General features: G+C 44.4%; 1 pseudogene; it reads right to left on the bottom strand.

Moving 5' to 3' along the window:
* Nucleotides 1–228: 228 nt before the first annotated feature.
* Nucleotides 229–14,926, bottom strand: LOC139839259 (uncharacterized; annotated as a pseudogene).
* Nucleotides 14,927–16,770: the final 1,844 nt, after the last annotated feature.

Below are 16,770 nucleotides of genomic sequence, written 5' to 3'. Positions count from 1 at the left end.
GAGGTTGAAAAGCTTAGTTAGCCATACTATCGCTACGTCTCCAAGGCCTCTCCACGCCTCGATGGGGATACCATTAGGACCCATCGCCTTGCCGCCTTTCATCCTCCTTAACGCCTCCTTAACCTCAGACTCCTGGATACGTCGCACAAAGCACATGCTGGTATCATCAAAGGAGTCGTCTAGCACAATGGTAGAGCTCTCAGCCTCTCCATTGTAAAGGTTGTCAAATTACTCCCGCCATCTACGCTTGATCGCCTCATCCTTCACAAGAAGCTGATCATCTCCGTCCTTGATGCATTTGACTTCATTGACATCCCTCGTCTTCCTCTCCCTAAACTTGGCCATCTTATAGATGTCCCTTTCGCCTTCCTTCGTGTTTAAACGTTGGTAGAGGTCCTCATACGCCCGACCCCTTGCTTCACTCACCGCCCGCTTTGCAGCCTTCTTCGCCACCTTGTACTTCTCCATGTTAGCTGCACTCCTGTCCAGATATAGGCATCTGAAACAGTCCTTCTTCTCCCTAATAACCTTCTGGACCTCATCGTTCCACCACCAGGTATCCTTAGCTTCCCTTCTACTTCCCTTAGTCACCCCAAACTCCTCTACAGCGACCTTCTGCAAGCAGGTCGCCATACTCTTCCACATCATGTTTGCATCGCCTCCTTCCTCCCAAGGGCCCTCCTTAATAACCCTCTCCCTGAAAGCCTGGGATGCCTCACCCTTGAGCTTCCACCACTTTGTTCCAGCGACTTTGGCGCGCTTACCCCGCTGGACACGGATCCTAAAGCGAAAGTCAGCAACCACCAGCTTATGTTGAGGGACAACACTCTCTCCAGGCATCACCTTACAATCAATGCAGGCGCGTCTGTCTTCTCTTCTAGAGAGGACAAAATCAATCTGGCTAGAGTGTAGACCACTACTGAACGTCACTAGATGGGATTCTCTCTTCCGAAAGAGGGTGTTAGCTACGACCATGTCATAGGCTAGAGCGAAGCTCAGGACATCTTCTCCTTCTTGGTTCCTGATGCCATAGCCAAAGCCCCCATGCACCCTTTCAAAACCTGTTAGATGTACCCACATGGCCATTGAGGTCTCCTCCTATGAAGAGCTTCTCACCAATAGGTACCCTCCTAACCAAGTCCTCCAGGCCTTCCCAGAACTCCCTCTTGGTGCTCTCATTGTGGCCTACTTGTGGGGCATACGCGCTGATAACATTGAGGACTAAGTCCCCAACAACCAGCTTGACAAGGATCATCCGGTCCCCTTGCCTCTTGACGTCCACAACTCCATCCCTGAGGCTCTTATTGACCAAGATGCCTACTCCATTTTTGTTTGAAGTTGTCCCCGTGTACCACAATTTGAAACCGGTATCCTCCACCTCCTTCGCCTTCTATCCCTTCCATTTGGTCTCTTGGACACATAGGACATCAACACGCCTCCTCACCGCTGTATCAACTAACTCCCGTAACTTACCCGTCAGGGACCCTACGTTCCAGCTACCTAAGCGTATCCTCCTAGGCTCGGCTAACTTCCTTACCCTCCGCACTCGTCGAGTCAAATGCGGAGACCCTTGCTCATTTTTCACTACACCGGGGCGTCGGTGCAGCGCGCCACTAAGGATGCGGCGATCCGATCCTTGCTCACTTATCACCGTATCCAGATCAAGATACGGCGCGCCACCAAGGGGGTGACGGCCCGGCCCTTGCCCATTTGACACCACACCCGGGTTCCGATGTGGCGCGTCGCTAAGAGGGTTATGCCCCAATGAGGTTCCTTTGGGTTTCATCTCCATAAGAGTGGCTGGGTTTTTTACGTTGGCTCGCCTCGCCTATCGCAACCCTCCTCCTTTACCCGGGCTTGGGACCGGCTATGTTGAGACAACATAGGCGGAGTTACAATAGGTTCTCATCAATCATTTTTCTTCTGACCACTTGACTTAGACAACCACTTTCTTTCCAAGTATTTTACCCATCCATTCAATATCTCAAATTCATATCTTGCAAGCCGTACCTCTGCCATACCTTTAGTTTCCCAATTAACCATCAATTTAATGAAAACTAAAATACAATGAATAACAAATCTTTCTAATTTGTTGCCTTGCTTGATTTTCTTGTTGTTTGAATGTGTGTTTATGTTCTGTTACTTTTATGTTATAGTTGTACGGAGAGATACGAGTTTTGATTGAGAGAAGTGCAGGATTCTCCAGTTACAAAAAAGGCAAGTGTCACACACCGTTATGTCCTACTATTTTTCTATGCACTTTGTAGTTATTTTCAGTAGCTATCCATGTGTAGAATTGTTTTAAAAATATATGTTGCTATGCTATGAACACCTATTAGAACAACCACATGTTCAACACTTGATTCTTTTGTCGCCACAGTATTGTTGTTTGCTTACCAATGCTATCTTAGATGCATGGATTGGGTTATCATGATAAATTTAGATGAATAAAAGTATATGTTTTGATATAATGAAAACAACCTGAATAATGAAACACCTGGGCGGATTGGTAAGACGGGAGCGTCTGCACGGTGAACAATGGTGGGGATTGCCGCCCAGGGATCAAAGAGATTGGACAAGTTTCTTGTTTAGTAGCTTCCGTGTACAGCCGCATGTCATATGGGCTCTGGCTTGACTAAGTAAGTTGTAGGAACCCGACCTGACGTGACTAGCAGATGTAGATGTGTAGGTTGGAATGGGTCCGTCCAGATGGCTTGGGGTCCTACTTCTGAAAACGGTCTCGACTTAGTCTTTTCCCGACCATTTGAGCAAATTGAGCATCATGGTAAAAGGGGCTGACTAGGTCATGTGGGTAAAGTGTACAATCCTCTCGAGAGTGTCAAACTAAGTATTTAGCCGTGTCCCCGGTTACGGACAACTGTGAGCAACTAGGCATGTTACTGTTTGGAAGATCTCATCATTCCAATTTCTTAATAAAACTTGATGGGACAAACAATGGGTTTAGGAGCATGCAAAGCTAGGTTGTCTTGTGTTTACATGGGCCTATGCTACCATGTCCGTAGATGTTTAGGAGCATATGAAGCTAACTGTCTTGCGACGGCATGGGTTATGCTAATATGTTCCTAGGCGATGATTTTTAAAGAATAAAACTGTTTATAAAAGATAGGGAAACTATTGCTTTCTGCAAAAGAGTCGAAACTCCACTTGCCAAATGAGCACGTAGTTGTTAGGCGCCATTTATATATCCACCAAAAGTGACATTTGCCAATACAATTCCAAATGTATTGACCCTGCGTGGCTGGAACGTTTTATGTTGCAGATATTCCGTTTGAACGAGTGAGGTTCGATGGTTAGGGTTACGAGTCTACACTCGACATGCTCGCCTGTGGCACATGAAGTCGAAGGACTCCATGATATTATGGATCGTTGTGAACTCTGATATTGAGCTAGCCTTGTGCTATGCAATTTGTAAGTTATTATGTAATTTTGGATCATGCGATGTAATAAAGACCTTTATTTCTTGGTATTACATCTTAAACTGTGTGTGCTAGCGATTGATCCAGGGACTAGCACTATTAAGCACAGAGATTCAATTCTTACCGGGTTGAATCGCTTCAAATATATACATATATATAATAATGGGCTAACTGATAGTAATATAAAATATGGCACCGGCAAACTGTGCCTCAACCAGTTGCAAAAGGAGAAAGAAAAAAGCTAGTAGCAAGTTTCCAAATGTTGACCGGTTACCTGAAGTGGAAAAGCATTACCCAATGAAAGCACCAATATGTACAACCGGAAAAAGCAAAATTCACACAAAACAGTCAACCGGCCATGTGAATGGTAATTAAAAATTGAGGAAAAGAAGAGCAAAAGAAACATTGCACGCCATCCACCTCAACCAATCAGAAGATGCCACATACCAAATACATGCATACGTGTCATCGTACAATAGGTTGAGAAAGGCAAAAAACTGAGAAAATTGGAAGCACATGATTGATGCAGCTGGTGTCCAAAACTTCAAACTGGAGGCTGCTGCTTTGCATCTCAATCCTGTCATGTCTACATGTAGGCTGGCTGAAAATAATTATAGAGATGCTATCACATATGCTGTTGTTTTCTTCCTGTGTGTTTCAGATAAGCTGAAATCAACTTTATTTGAAAACCTGATCTTATAGGTGTCATATGCAATCATAAACTAGACAAGTGACTGGTAATCTCCAATTTTGGTTCTGGTTTTTTTTTTTTGGGGTTGGCTTTCGTGTCTTTGACATGAAAGTTTCATCTTCAGTTCTGGATACCATACGAGACCCCGATCGCTATTGTCTACTAATTCTCCATTTGCCTTTCCTGATTTGTATGCATGTTTAATATAACCACTTAAAAAAATCTTTAGCGTCCAAGGATAGATCTTAGTTACCTCCACAAAATTAATTAAAACTTACTTGCTATGCATATCATGTCCATAGAAATCTTTAGTATTTTCTAAATATTTTACGAAGTGTACTACTCAATATTATAGTGTTACATATTTTATATACATCAACTTTACATGCATTATATTAGTATATGATAATAATAAAATAATTTGAAAAGGCGTGGCAATGCACACGCATTCAGCTAGTATAGGTATAGATATAGACTAGCAAGGACAGGCGCGACAACACACCACGCTCAGCCTAAGGTTAAAGAATAAAGGATATTTTAAATCATATTAAATTACAACTATGATGTGGAGTTCTCATAGTAAATGGATGATAAGCAATGTGTTAATACGAAAGATCCCCCCATTTCATAAAGTATACGACCTGGTTTAACAATGGCTACCCAATATTCGGGGGAAGGCATGGAACTGATCATCTTATTTTCACAAACTATGGGTACAATAGGAATTTTGTGGTGGATTTTACTAAGTGCTGTACATAGCAAATAACCAAAAGAAGATACCATAACTGCCCCCTTTCCTTTGAATAGAGTTCTTCAGCCTATCATCGATCTTATTGTTGTCATCGCTCTTATTGTCTGAGAACAACAATTTCCTGGCTCTTGACATGAAGGCCGGGGCTGGTGTGGCTCGTTCTCTCCAGGAGGAGGGCCCTGGCTCGTCACAACCGCCAATACCAGAGAAGGTATCTCTTAGCTCACCACTAAAGTGGGCTATCTGGGCAGTGCTTTCCATGAATTCAAAATTTCTTTTAAAACAAATAAACTTCTTTCTAGTTTTCCATTAATTCGTTCAAAATGATCCAAAGTGGTGCCTGTGGTCTTGTGGGCCTATCATCATATTTCATAAAAAGAAATCATCAAATTACAAAAAAGGACGTATCCAGTGCTGAGAGCTCCCGCACTGTGCGGGGTCTGGGGAAGGTGTTAGTGGCAAGCCTTACCCTCACGAAGTGCAATGTGAGGAGACCGCGACTCGAAATCATCAAATTACAACAAAGAAAATTAAATAGTGTCGAAGATATGAGCAAAAGAAATAGTGGCGAAGTGATTAGTAAAAGTATACATTCTTCTTAAATCATGTCTATTTCAAAAATTGCTACCACAATTGCACGATACATCAAAATAACCATATTATATTGCCTATGTGCTAAGAGTATTGCATCTCTGCATAATCAGCAAACCTTAGAAGGAATGACCGCCAAAAATCCAAATTAAGCACTCAAATCAAAAAAGGGTTCTCTACAATTTTTTTGATACTTAAAGGAGAGTATATGTACTAAATGAAATAGCATATATAGTATACGTGAAATTTTTTGACACTCAAAGAGCACCCAAATAAACGTACATTTTTCTATACTATATGAAGACCACTTCAAAACTTTAAGTAATAACTAATCTCCAGCTAGCCATAAGGCCCCAGTTAACGAAGAAGTTGTGATATCATCGGCTGAGGTGGGACCGTTTACTTCGAAGAAGTTTCGCTTAGTGATGCCTACACCAATAAGCGTGTACTAAAACAATATATGTAAACATCCCAATTTTCTTCGGTACCAAGACTGAAATATAACGAAATTCGTATGGTATTACTTTATAAGGATCGAGGAAAATCTCATGAAAAATGTCAAATTTATGTAAATCACCAACGGCTGTAGAAAATGGAAAGTTGTAGGAGCCTAAAGATGATGATGTACTGAACTTCAAGCTACTTGAACACTCCCCCTCTTTAATCACATTAAGAAAATACTCAACTGATCTAGCTGAGCTCTACAAGAAGAAACTAAAAATTGCCGTGATACCTCCAGAAATTTCTCTCAATGCTTTGATGCCTTCGTTGTCCAAGCCACAAAGCTTCAGTTACTGGGGAGAGGTTTTTTGTGATACTCTGATATGCACAGGCAATATATGTACGACTCATGATCCATGTACTGAAATGGCTGAACATGAACAGACTCACCCAATATGCTATCTCAGTTTCGTTTCAAAGTTCAAACTCTCTGGTTCTATGTTAAATTGAATACAATATGAGCATAGCCAATTTTAGTATTTATTTGCGCCAAAATAACACCTAATATACTACTTCCTCCGTTCCGTAATATAGGTCGTTTTGACAAACTATTTCTCTTCAGTTTCTTTTCAAAGTTCAAACTCTTTAGTTGTATGTTAAAATGAACACAATAAGATCGTAAAGAACTTTAATAATACTATGCACCCAAAGTTAAATAACTTCTCATCAGAAGTGAACATGACAGGGACATTGAGCTACTGTCGTCACCCTGTCCTAGTATCTATTGTCGTCACCCTGTCCCGTATCCCACCTCCGATATTTAGTTGTATGAACTAATAGCATGAGTCGTAGTAAAAAGTTTAAGCATACTACATACATTGCATATTTTGAACATGTGTCGATCACTTACAAAATATGGCATGGTTCAGATCAAAGAGGCCCTGTCCCTCCACACCATAACAGATCTGCACATAATGCAAGAACCTTTTGCTCATAAAAACATTCAAAATCAAATTATTTATGATATCCCTTGACTAAGAGTTGATTTTCTTCAAGACTAATTGAACAAACGAAAGATGCCATGGCATGAACCAATATAGAATCTTAGTCAGAGCATTAAAAAGAACATACAAGGCCACACTTTTCAGACCCTAGCATGCAAAACCCAAGGCTGAAGCCTACAAGAAAAAGAAAGCTAAGACGCATTCATACCTGAAAATGATTTTTATCTAATCCCACAGATACTTCAGAGCATTGTCATGAGGCTCCTTGAACACTAATGAATTTAGCTAGTGCATCAGAAGCAACCACGTCTGGTTGATTAACAGGAGTCATTTGTTGAGAAGTGTATTGGGCACCTTAATATTCTTTTTGCTTCCTCATCTTGATCTACTGTAATGTCAAAATAATATATCTGAGAATTCTGAAAAATAAAAGTAAATTCAGATGATCATTATCAGGCAAATGCAGATAACATGAAACAAAAGCATGTACTTTGAGTCAAGAGGAGTTATGTGGTTGGCCAATAACTTGTTCATCTTAAACATACCAACGGCCCGGCGTCAGTTCAAAAGATGACATTAAGTTCATCATTGCAAATGATGTTCCTTTTATAATCAGGATCATGAAGATTATTGTGCCTGGTATATGCCCATAAGGACATAACTGCTTCACAACCTGAATGAAGATTACAATGTTAAATATACAGAAGTAGATCATGGGAGAAATTAGAAGGGAAGAAATCAGATGTTATCTTCTCATCTAAGCTAGTGAAGAAATTGGAAGTAGCTAAGTTATCTACATAGTAGCAGTCTTTCCGACAACACACTGAAGTTGAGTTGAAATAGCACAAACTTTTTTTAAGCCACCATGCCCACCTATTTTCCGCTTAGTGGCACTGCAAAGAGAAGTAAAGATATCATACCAACCGGTTTAAATGCATGGGTGAATTTCATAGTGGAACAACTATTTGCTGGAATTTTGGGCATTTGGCCTTTGGCCCACGGCCCATTATCAAATTCTGAAACTCACATGGCCCATTCCAATAATCAGTGGCAGCACTAGTGGGAGGTGAAGTTTAGTCCCACATTGCTAGTTGGGAGGGAGTTGGAGTGGTATATAAGGTGGGCTGTTCTAGTCCTAGTAAGTGAGTGAGAAGAGAGAGAGCCCTCGCGCACTCCTCCTCCTCCGCCGCCCGCCTCGCCACGACGCGCCGCGGGTTGCGGGAATCTCGCTTTGGGAAATTAATTGTGTAATCAATTTTGAGCGCCCCACGACCTTCCCGAATATCAATATATAAGATCATGCGCAACCCTAGCCGCCGAGATTAGACGCTTACGCTTTCCAGTTCATTGCGCCGCCGCCTTCGTCTTCCTCATCACGTCCGTCGACGTGCACCGACTGCCGGGACAGTAGGCCTCCGGAACCCTGCCTCTCTTGAACCTGTACGGGTGAGGGGCAATCAGGTTTTTGGGGAGCGCTCCGACGCGACTACTGGCATCACGACGTCGTCATCGGACGACGAGTTCCTCCACAACGACAACTTCTTCCCGGACCTCAGCGACTTCTTCAACAACCTCAACATGGGCGACAACGACGCTGCTGCGAAGTATGTGATCTTGTCGTTTCTCTTTTAGTCTCTGTTAGAGTTTCTTTTTCTAGTTTCTATGGTAGATGCGATCAGTTTGTCTTGTTTACATGTGATCTATTCATCTACCTTACTAGTCTGCATGATTAGTTTATTTGTTATTTTCGTAGTCCTGATTTATCAATTACTCGTACGGATTATTTCATATGGATATTTGCTTATATTTCCATCAATCCAAAAACCTGATTTTAGGCAAATCAATTCAAGCAGCGTTGCTGCCGCTACTCGACCTCCCCTCTTTGATGGTATGCATTACAAGAGGTGGCGCACAAAGGCAGCTCTATGGTTTACAAACCTAGGTTGTTTTAGTGCCACAGATGCTAGACCTGAGGGGCCTCTCTCTGCAGAGGAGCAGGAAAAGTTTGAGAAGGTCAACACCATGTTTAAGGCGGCCTTGTTCAGCATTCTTGGGGACAACATTGTTGACCCGTACATGGCTTTCGACCATGGTAAAGATGTGTGGGATGCGCTCGAGGCCAAATTTGGGATCTCGGACGTTGGCACTGAATTGTATGTCATGGAGCAATACTATGACTACAGGATAACTGATGAGCGCTCCGTGGTTGAGCAGGCTCATGAGATTCAGTCCCTTGCCAAAGAACTCGAGCAGTTTAAGTGTACCTTACCGGACAAATTTGTGGCCGGTGGCATTATTGCCAAGCTTCCTCCCTCGTGGAGGAACTTTGCTACTTCTCTAAAACATAAGAGACAAGAGTTTTCCGTTTCGGATCTCATTGGCTCGCTTCATGTGGAAGAGAAGGCGAGAGCAAAGGACACACGCGCTCGTAGTTTTGAGGGAGGTTCTAGTGCCAATGTGGTACAGAAGAAGAACTTCCAATCTCACAAGTCTAAGAATAAGAACAATGGAAAAGGCAAGTTTGACGTGAAGAACAAAGCCTCCAACTCAACCAACTTCAAGAGGAAGACTCCTTATAAGAAGAAAGGGAATTGCCATGTTTGTGGCGCTCTTGGACATTGGGCTCCTGATTGCCCAGAACGTCATGATCGGCGTGAGAACAGCGGCATGTCCGCAAATGTTGTTATTGGTGTTGATACTGAGATGAAGGACGTTGGGTATGGTACTTCTCCTACTGTCTTTTCAGTATGTAATTCTCCTGATTGGTGGATAGACACCGGAGCCAATACACATGTATGTTCTGATGTCTCTATGTTTTCTTCTTATCAGGTCGCAAGGACTTCTTCCGTGCTGATGGGAAACGGCTCACGTGCTTCTGTTCGTGGTGTTGGTACGGTGGATCTGAAGTTTACTTCGGGAAAGACCATCCAGCTGAAGAATGTGCAGCACGTTCCTTCCATTAATAAAAATCTTGTTAGCGGATCGCTTTTATGTCGAGATGGTTTTAAGTTGGTTTTTTAGTCCAATAAAGTTGTAATTTCCAAGTGTGGACAATTTGTTGGAAAGGGTTATGTGTGCGGAGGCTTGTTCCGCTTATCTTTGTCAGACTTATGTACTCAAATTATTAATCACGTTTGCAATGATAGTGAGTCCGATATTTGGCATTCACGACTTTGTCACATTAATTTTGGGTGCATGACGCGGCTAGCGAATATGAATATAATTCTGAAATTTGCTATTGTCAAGAAATCCAAGTGCCAAGTATGTGTGCAAGCTAAGCAACCACGTAAGTCTCACAAGACTGCGGAGGCAAGAGACCTGGCACCGCTGGAGCTTATACATTCAGATCTTTGTGAAATGAATGGTGAATTGACAAAAGGAGGAAAAAGATACTTCATGACTTTAATTGATGACTCTACTCGATATTGTTATGTGTACCTCCTGAAATCTAAAGATGAAGCTCTTAATCACTTCAAAATATTTAAAGCTGAAGCAGAAAGGTCTGATCGTGGTGGAGAGTATTTTTCAAACGAGTTTGATTCTTTTTGTGCGGAACATGGTATTATCCATGAGAGGACGCCTCCCTACTCACCTCAGTCAAATGGGGTGGCCGAAAGAAAGAACCGCACTCTAACTGATTTGGTTAACGCCATGTTAGATACATCGGGTCTATCCAAGGCATGGTGGGGGGAGGCGATATTGACTGCATGTCATGTCCTAAACCGTGTTCCCACAAAGAACAAAACCATTACCCCTTTTGAGGAATGGGAAAGGAAAAGGTTGAAACTCTCTTACCTACGAACTTGGGGATGTATGGCGAAAGTAAATGTCCCGATACCCAAGAAGCGCAAGCTTGGACCAAAAACCGTGGATTGTGTTCTTCTGGGATATGCATTTCATAGCATTGGCTACATATTTTTGATAGTAAAATCTGAGGTATCCGACATGCATGTTGGTACAATTATGGAGTCAAATGATGCGACTTTCTTTGAGGACATCTTTCCTATGAAAGAAACGTCTAGCTCATCAATTCAGGGGATGCCCAGTTCATCTACCCAGGAACTATTTCCTGAACCTACCATGGCTATAGAACACTTTGATAATCATGTGGAGGATGACAATGAAGCTCCCAAAAGGAGCAAGAGACAGAGGACTGCAAAGTCCTTTGGACATGATTTCATTGTGTACCTCGTGGATGACACTCCCACTTCTATTTCAGAAGCCTATGCATCTCTGGATGCTGACTACTGGAAGGAAGCTGTCCGTAGCGAGATGGATTCCATCTTAGCCAATGGAACTTGAGAAATTACTGATAGTCCTTATGGGTGCAAACCTGTAGGATGTAAATGGGTGTTCAAGAAAAAGCTTAGGCCTGATGGTACTATTGAAAAGTACAAGGCACGTCTTGTGGCCAAGGGTTACACCCAGAAAGAAGGTGAAGATTTCTTTGATACATACTCACCTGTTGCCAGATTGACCACCATTCGAGTGCTACTATCCTTGGCTGCCTCACATGGTCTTCTCGTTCATCAAATGGATGTTAAGACTGCTTTCCTAAATGGAGAGCTTGAAGAGGAAATTTATATGGAGCAGCCTGATGGATTTGTAGTAGATGGTCAAGAAGGAAAGGTGTGTAAATTACTGAAGTCTTTGCATGGGCTTAAGCAAGCACCGAAGCAGTGGCATGAGAAGTTTGAAAGAACTTTAACCGCTGAAGGCTTTGTTGTAAACGAAGCTGACAAGTGTGTATACTATCCCATGGTGGGGGCGAGGGAGTTATTCTTTGTCTCTATGTCGATGATATATTGATATTCGGGACCAGCCTTACTGTGATTAAGGAGGTCAAGGAGTTCCTATCTCGTTGTTTTGAGATGAAGGACTTGGGAGTAGCTGATGTGATCTTAAACATCAAGCTGATGAAGGATGACGATGGTGGGATTACATTGCTTCAGTCCCACTATGTGGAAAAGATCCTGAGTCGCTTCGGGTATAGTGACTGCAAATCTTCTCCAACGCCTTATGATCCTAGTGTAATAATTCGTAAGAATAAAAGAGTTGCTAGAGATCAATTGCGATATTCGCAGATCATTGGCTCGCTTATGTATTTAGCCAGCGCCACGAGGCCTGACATCTCCTTTGCTGTAAGTAAACTCAGCCGTTTTGTGTCTAGACCTGGAGATGTTCATTGGCATGCTCTTGAGAGAGTTTTGCGCTATTTGAAAGGCACTGCGAGTTATAGCATTCACTATACTGGATATCCAAGGGTACTTGAGGGTTATAGTGATGCAAATTGGATATCTGATGCTGATGAGATGAAGGCCACAAGTGGTTATTTGTTTACACTTGGAGGTGGTGCTATTTCCTGGAAGTCTTGCAATCAGACCATCATTACGAGGTCAACTATGGAAGCAGAACTTACAGCATTAGACACAGCCACTGTTGAAGCAGAGTGGCTTCGTGAGCTCTTGATGGACTTACCTGTGGTTGAGAAACCAATACCCGCTATTCCTATGAACTGAGATAATCAAACTGTGATCGTCAAAGTAAACAGTTCTAAGGATAATATGAAGTCATCAAGGCATGTGAAGAGGAGACTGAAAACTGTCAGAAAAATGAGAAACTCCGGAGTTATAGCGTTGGATTATATCCATACGTCTAGAAACCTGGCAGACCCCTTCACAAAGGGACTATCACGAAATGTGATAGAAAATGCATCGAGGGAGATGGGTATGAGACCCACACTATGAGTTGCCCACGGTGGTAACCCACTCTATGTGATCGGAGATCCCATGAATTAGAGCTGGGAGACAAGCTGTTGGTCAGCTGGGAGGAGAGTATATATATATCCCTATAGTAATTTTACCACTCCGTAAGATGCAATACTCTCCTAATCTGCATGGCAGGTTGATAATTATCTTAATGTGTTCTAATTGGCTTATTTTAGCAGAGATGTTGTCCTACAGAACATCTTTTGAAGAACACACATATATGAGTTTGATTGTTAAATGTCGCAATCTATGAGAGTTGGGTGCTCTCTAGTAAACTTATGAAAGGCCCTGGAGTATGACGTATAAGCTCCAAACCGCGAGGAAGCCTCGCGGCAGCCTAGTATCGGTCTAGGCTTTGTATGAAGCTAGAGCGCAAAAAACTTGTAGTTCAAGGCATAGTCCACTATCCAAGTTGCAATCTAGTGTAATATGAAGCTTTAAGTGGAAGTTCAACTTAATAGTCTCCATGACATACCGGTATATAAAACAATGTTCTGGAAACTTATTGATGAGTGCCAATGAGAGTTTGTGGGGGATTGCTGGAATTTTGGGCATTTGGCCTTTGGCCCACGGCCCATTATCAAATTCTGAAACTCACATGGCCCATTCCAATAATCAGTGGCAGCACTAGTGGGAGCTGAAGTTTAGTCCCACATTGCTAGTTGGGAGGGAGTTGGAGTGGTATATAAGGTGGGCTGTTCTAGTCCTAGTAAGTGAGTGAGAAGAGAGAGAGCCCTCGCGCACTCCTTCTCCTCCGCCGCCCGCCTCGCCTCGCCACGCCTCGTCACGTCGCGTCGCGCCGCGCCGCGCCGCGCCGCGCCGGAATCTCGCCGAGCCGAGCTTATCTTTTTGCTGTTTGGGAAATTAATTGTGTAATCAATTTTGAGTCATTAACGGACGCGTTACTCAGCCGTTTTGCCTTCTGTGGCTGTGCCGACTCGGACGTGGGCTGCGCCCCACGACCTTCCCGAATATCAATATATAAGATCCTGCGCAACCCTAGCCGCCGAGATTAGACGCATACGCTTTCCAGTTCATTGCGCCGCCGCCTTCGTCTTCCTCATCCCGTCCGTCGGCGTGCACCGACTGCCGGGACAGTAGGCCTCCGGAACCCTGCCTCTCTTGAACCTGTACGGGTGAGGGGCAATCAGGTTTTTGGGGAGCGCTCCGGCGCGACTACTGGCATCACGACGTCGTCATCGGACGACGAGTTCCTCCACAACGACAACTTCTTCCCGGACCTCAGCGACTTCTTCAACAACCTCAACATGGGCGACAACGACGCTGCTGCGAAGTATGTGATCTTGTCGTTTCTCTTTCAGTCTCTGTTAGAGTTTCTTTTTCTAGTTTCTATGGTAGATGCGATCAGTTTGTCTTGTTTACATGTGATCTATTCATCTACTTTACTAGTCTGCATGATTAGTTTATTTGTTATTTTCGTAGTCCTGATTTATCAATTACTCGTACAGATTATTTCATATGGATATTTGCTTATATTTCCATCACTATTTAGTCTGACCAAGATGATGAAAAGAAAACTAAGTGCTGATCGTGAGACCATTACATGAATCCAACAACTCAGCACTCGGTCAATATATTCCTCAAGCCGAATACACTAAACCAGGTCCATTAGAAGAATACATAACTCGAATAATCTAATACAACTTACGTTTCAAGTGAGCTAGAAAAATATTGACACACAAATCCAAAGAATAAAAGTAAAGGGTATGATTAGATTTTACTAAAGATAATTTGGCATGTGCATGAAAACCTGCTACCGTTAGTATACTGTACAGAGACATTAAAAAACTGAAGTAAATCTATTGTGTTTTTCTTGCTGGACTCTGACAAATCCCTCCTTTCCTAAGCATACATTCTGAACACCACACTACTGAAGTGAATCCTAATGAGCAGAACCAGATTAACCACACAATTAGCGACTCTAATCAAATTAATCGACCAGCTAAATGTCCAAGTACCTAGGTTTCAGCACAATTCAGTACAAGGTCGCAGTGCATCAATGAACCTAATTTGGAGAACAAAACCATAATTCCATAAGTAGCTCACCTTTCTTTGTTGTCGGTCCAGGCCGATGGTGCAGCTGTTGGGGAAGCCATGCCCCTGACCCCAGGGTCTGGCTGCTGGGAGGAGAAGCTCCCACCAGCGGCGACACCGCCCAGGGCGTTGGTGCAGCGGAAGGTGAGAGGTGGCGGTGGGTAGAAGGCCATGACCAGCCGGTGGCAAGGAAAGCGCGGCAGCGTTGGTCCTTCAGACGACAGCCGGGAGCTGGGGCATGGTCTAGAAGATAGATATACTGCGGCTGAATCGCCGTGAACTGCTGCATCTCGAGCGGAACTTGGAGACCTTGAGAGTGCACCATGGATGGGGAATCGGAGAGCCGGAAAGCGACTAGGGACTTTGCCGGCGGCGGCTGGAGGGGGATTCAAAGAAGAGGTTCATCTGGTCGCGGATGCACGGCCCCTTGCGGCAGAGGTTGATGCCGAGCTGGGCCTGTGCCCGACCTCCTCCTCTGCAACACCGGAAGCACTACCTCCACCGCGCAGTCGCCGGAATGACAATCCCAACCGCGCGATCTCGCATCTCCACTGGCGGCCGCCGACAGCCCACCTCTGCCGCGCGCTCGTCATGCACGTCCACCGCGTCCTCGCCGGCGTACAACCCACGACCACGCGCGCGACCCACACATCCACCGTGAGCAAACCGACCACCGCAGCCCTGCCCCCACCGCCGCACGGTTGCCGGCAGATCCACCTCCATGACCTCATGCTCCCACCACCGCTGTTGGAATGTGGTCGAGGCCGCTGTCCGAGGAGGTGATATTAGAGAGAGAATCGAGGATCTCACTGTGCTGTGGATGAGCCTTGGCGGTGGCAATGGGGCCTGGACTGGTGGCCACGACACATGGAGCCGCGGCGAATTCGGAACCCGGAGTCCTGGCCAGCGCCAGCGGCACGCCGGAGACCAAGTCGGTGGCGGTTGGCGCAGCAGGTTTGTGCCTTGACGGTAAGTGGGGGCGTGTGGGAGGTGGTTATCCTGGGAAGCAGGGGCAAGCTAGTCGTCGTCGCCAACAGGTGAGCTTGGTGGAGCCGTGGAGGTGGAGGAGATCCTAGCGAAAAAGTAAGTGGGGAGAGAGAAAATGGGAGGATAGGCGGTTTGAGCTACAGTGCATTGATTAAGAAACGAAGTGCGGTGGAGCGGTGGTGGAAGTAGTGCAACACCGCTTTGACTTAATGACTCACTCAGGACATGGCCCACCATAGACAGAAAGCTAAAATAACTACATGCACCCAGCCAGAAGAAATATCCCAAGAGATCACGGTAAAAGGACTAACGAAAAGTGCAAGAGGACACCGAAAATGCACACAAGAAAAACATAACCCCTAAACCACATACTGTCACCCTATGGTTAATCCCAAAAATAATTCAAAATTTTGAGAAAAAAGAACTTTGTTACCAAATAGTATAGTACTTATTAAGTAACAGTAAGATGCACCTACCTAGGACCCCTCACAGCAGTTTGGAGTTCTCTGTCATCGGATCTGCTCATCCGACGGTGCACATCAACACGGTAACGCCGACCGTTGCTAACCCGTCTTGACGTCTTATGCTTTGTTCAATCGCGTTAAAGGGGCCTGTCTCGTTGAGGGGCTGCTACTCCGGAGATCTAATTAGGACAATCATGGTTCATTGGGCCGTGAGATATCATATGGGCCTTGCTGGTTTGGTCGTTCTGTTATTTTCGAACTCATGATGCGTGCTATAGCATGCAGCAGAAAAAAAATGCCCCCCTCGTTAGTCCCTCCTTTCCCATCTCTCCCCTGCACGCGGCGATGTTCCTCCTCCGCTCGCTCTTTGTCTCATCGATGCTTTGCTTGGAAATCGATCGGGCCGGTGAAGAACCAGTGAGCGGAGCCAACTTTATGTTCGTTATGGTTTCCAATCTGCCTCACATCAATTTAGATTTTTAGAAGAGGCTGCCCAAATCCTTCGTTTCTTCTCCGGCAACGGCGGCGCCACGGTTCAGATATGGCGCAAGTTCCGGAGTGTGCTCCCTGCTGCGAACCTC

This window comes from Lolium perenne, chromosome 4 (genome assembly GCF_019359855.2).
Source record: "Lolium perenne isolate Kyuss_39 chromosome 4, Kyuss_2.0, whole genome shotgun sequence".
NCBI classification, from domain to species: domain Eukaryota; kingdom Viridiplantae; phylum Streptophyta; class Magnoliopsida; order Poales; family Poaceae; genus Lolium; species Lolium perenne.
Note: the sequence above shows the minus strand (reverse complement) of the source record. Positions and strands in the feature narration are given on the sequence as shown.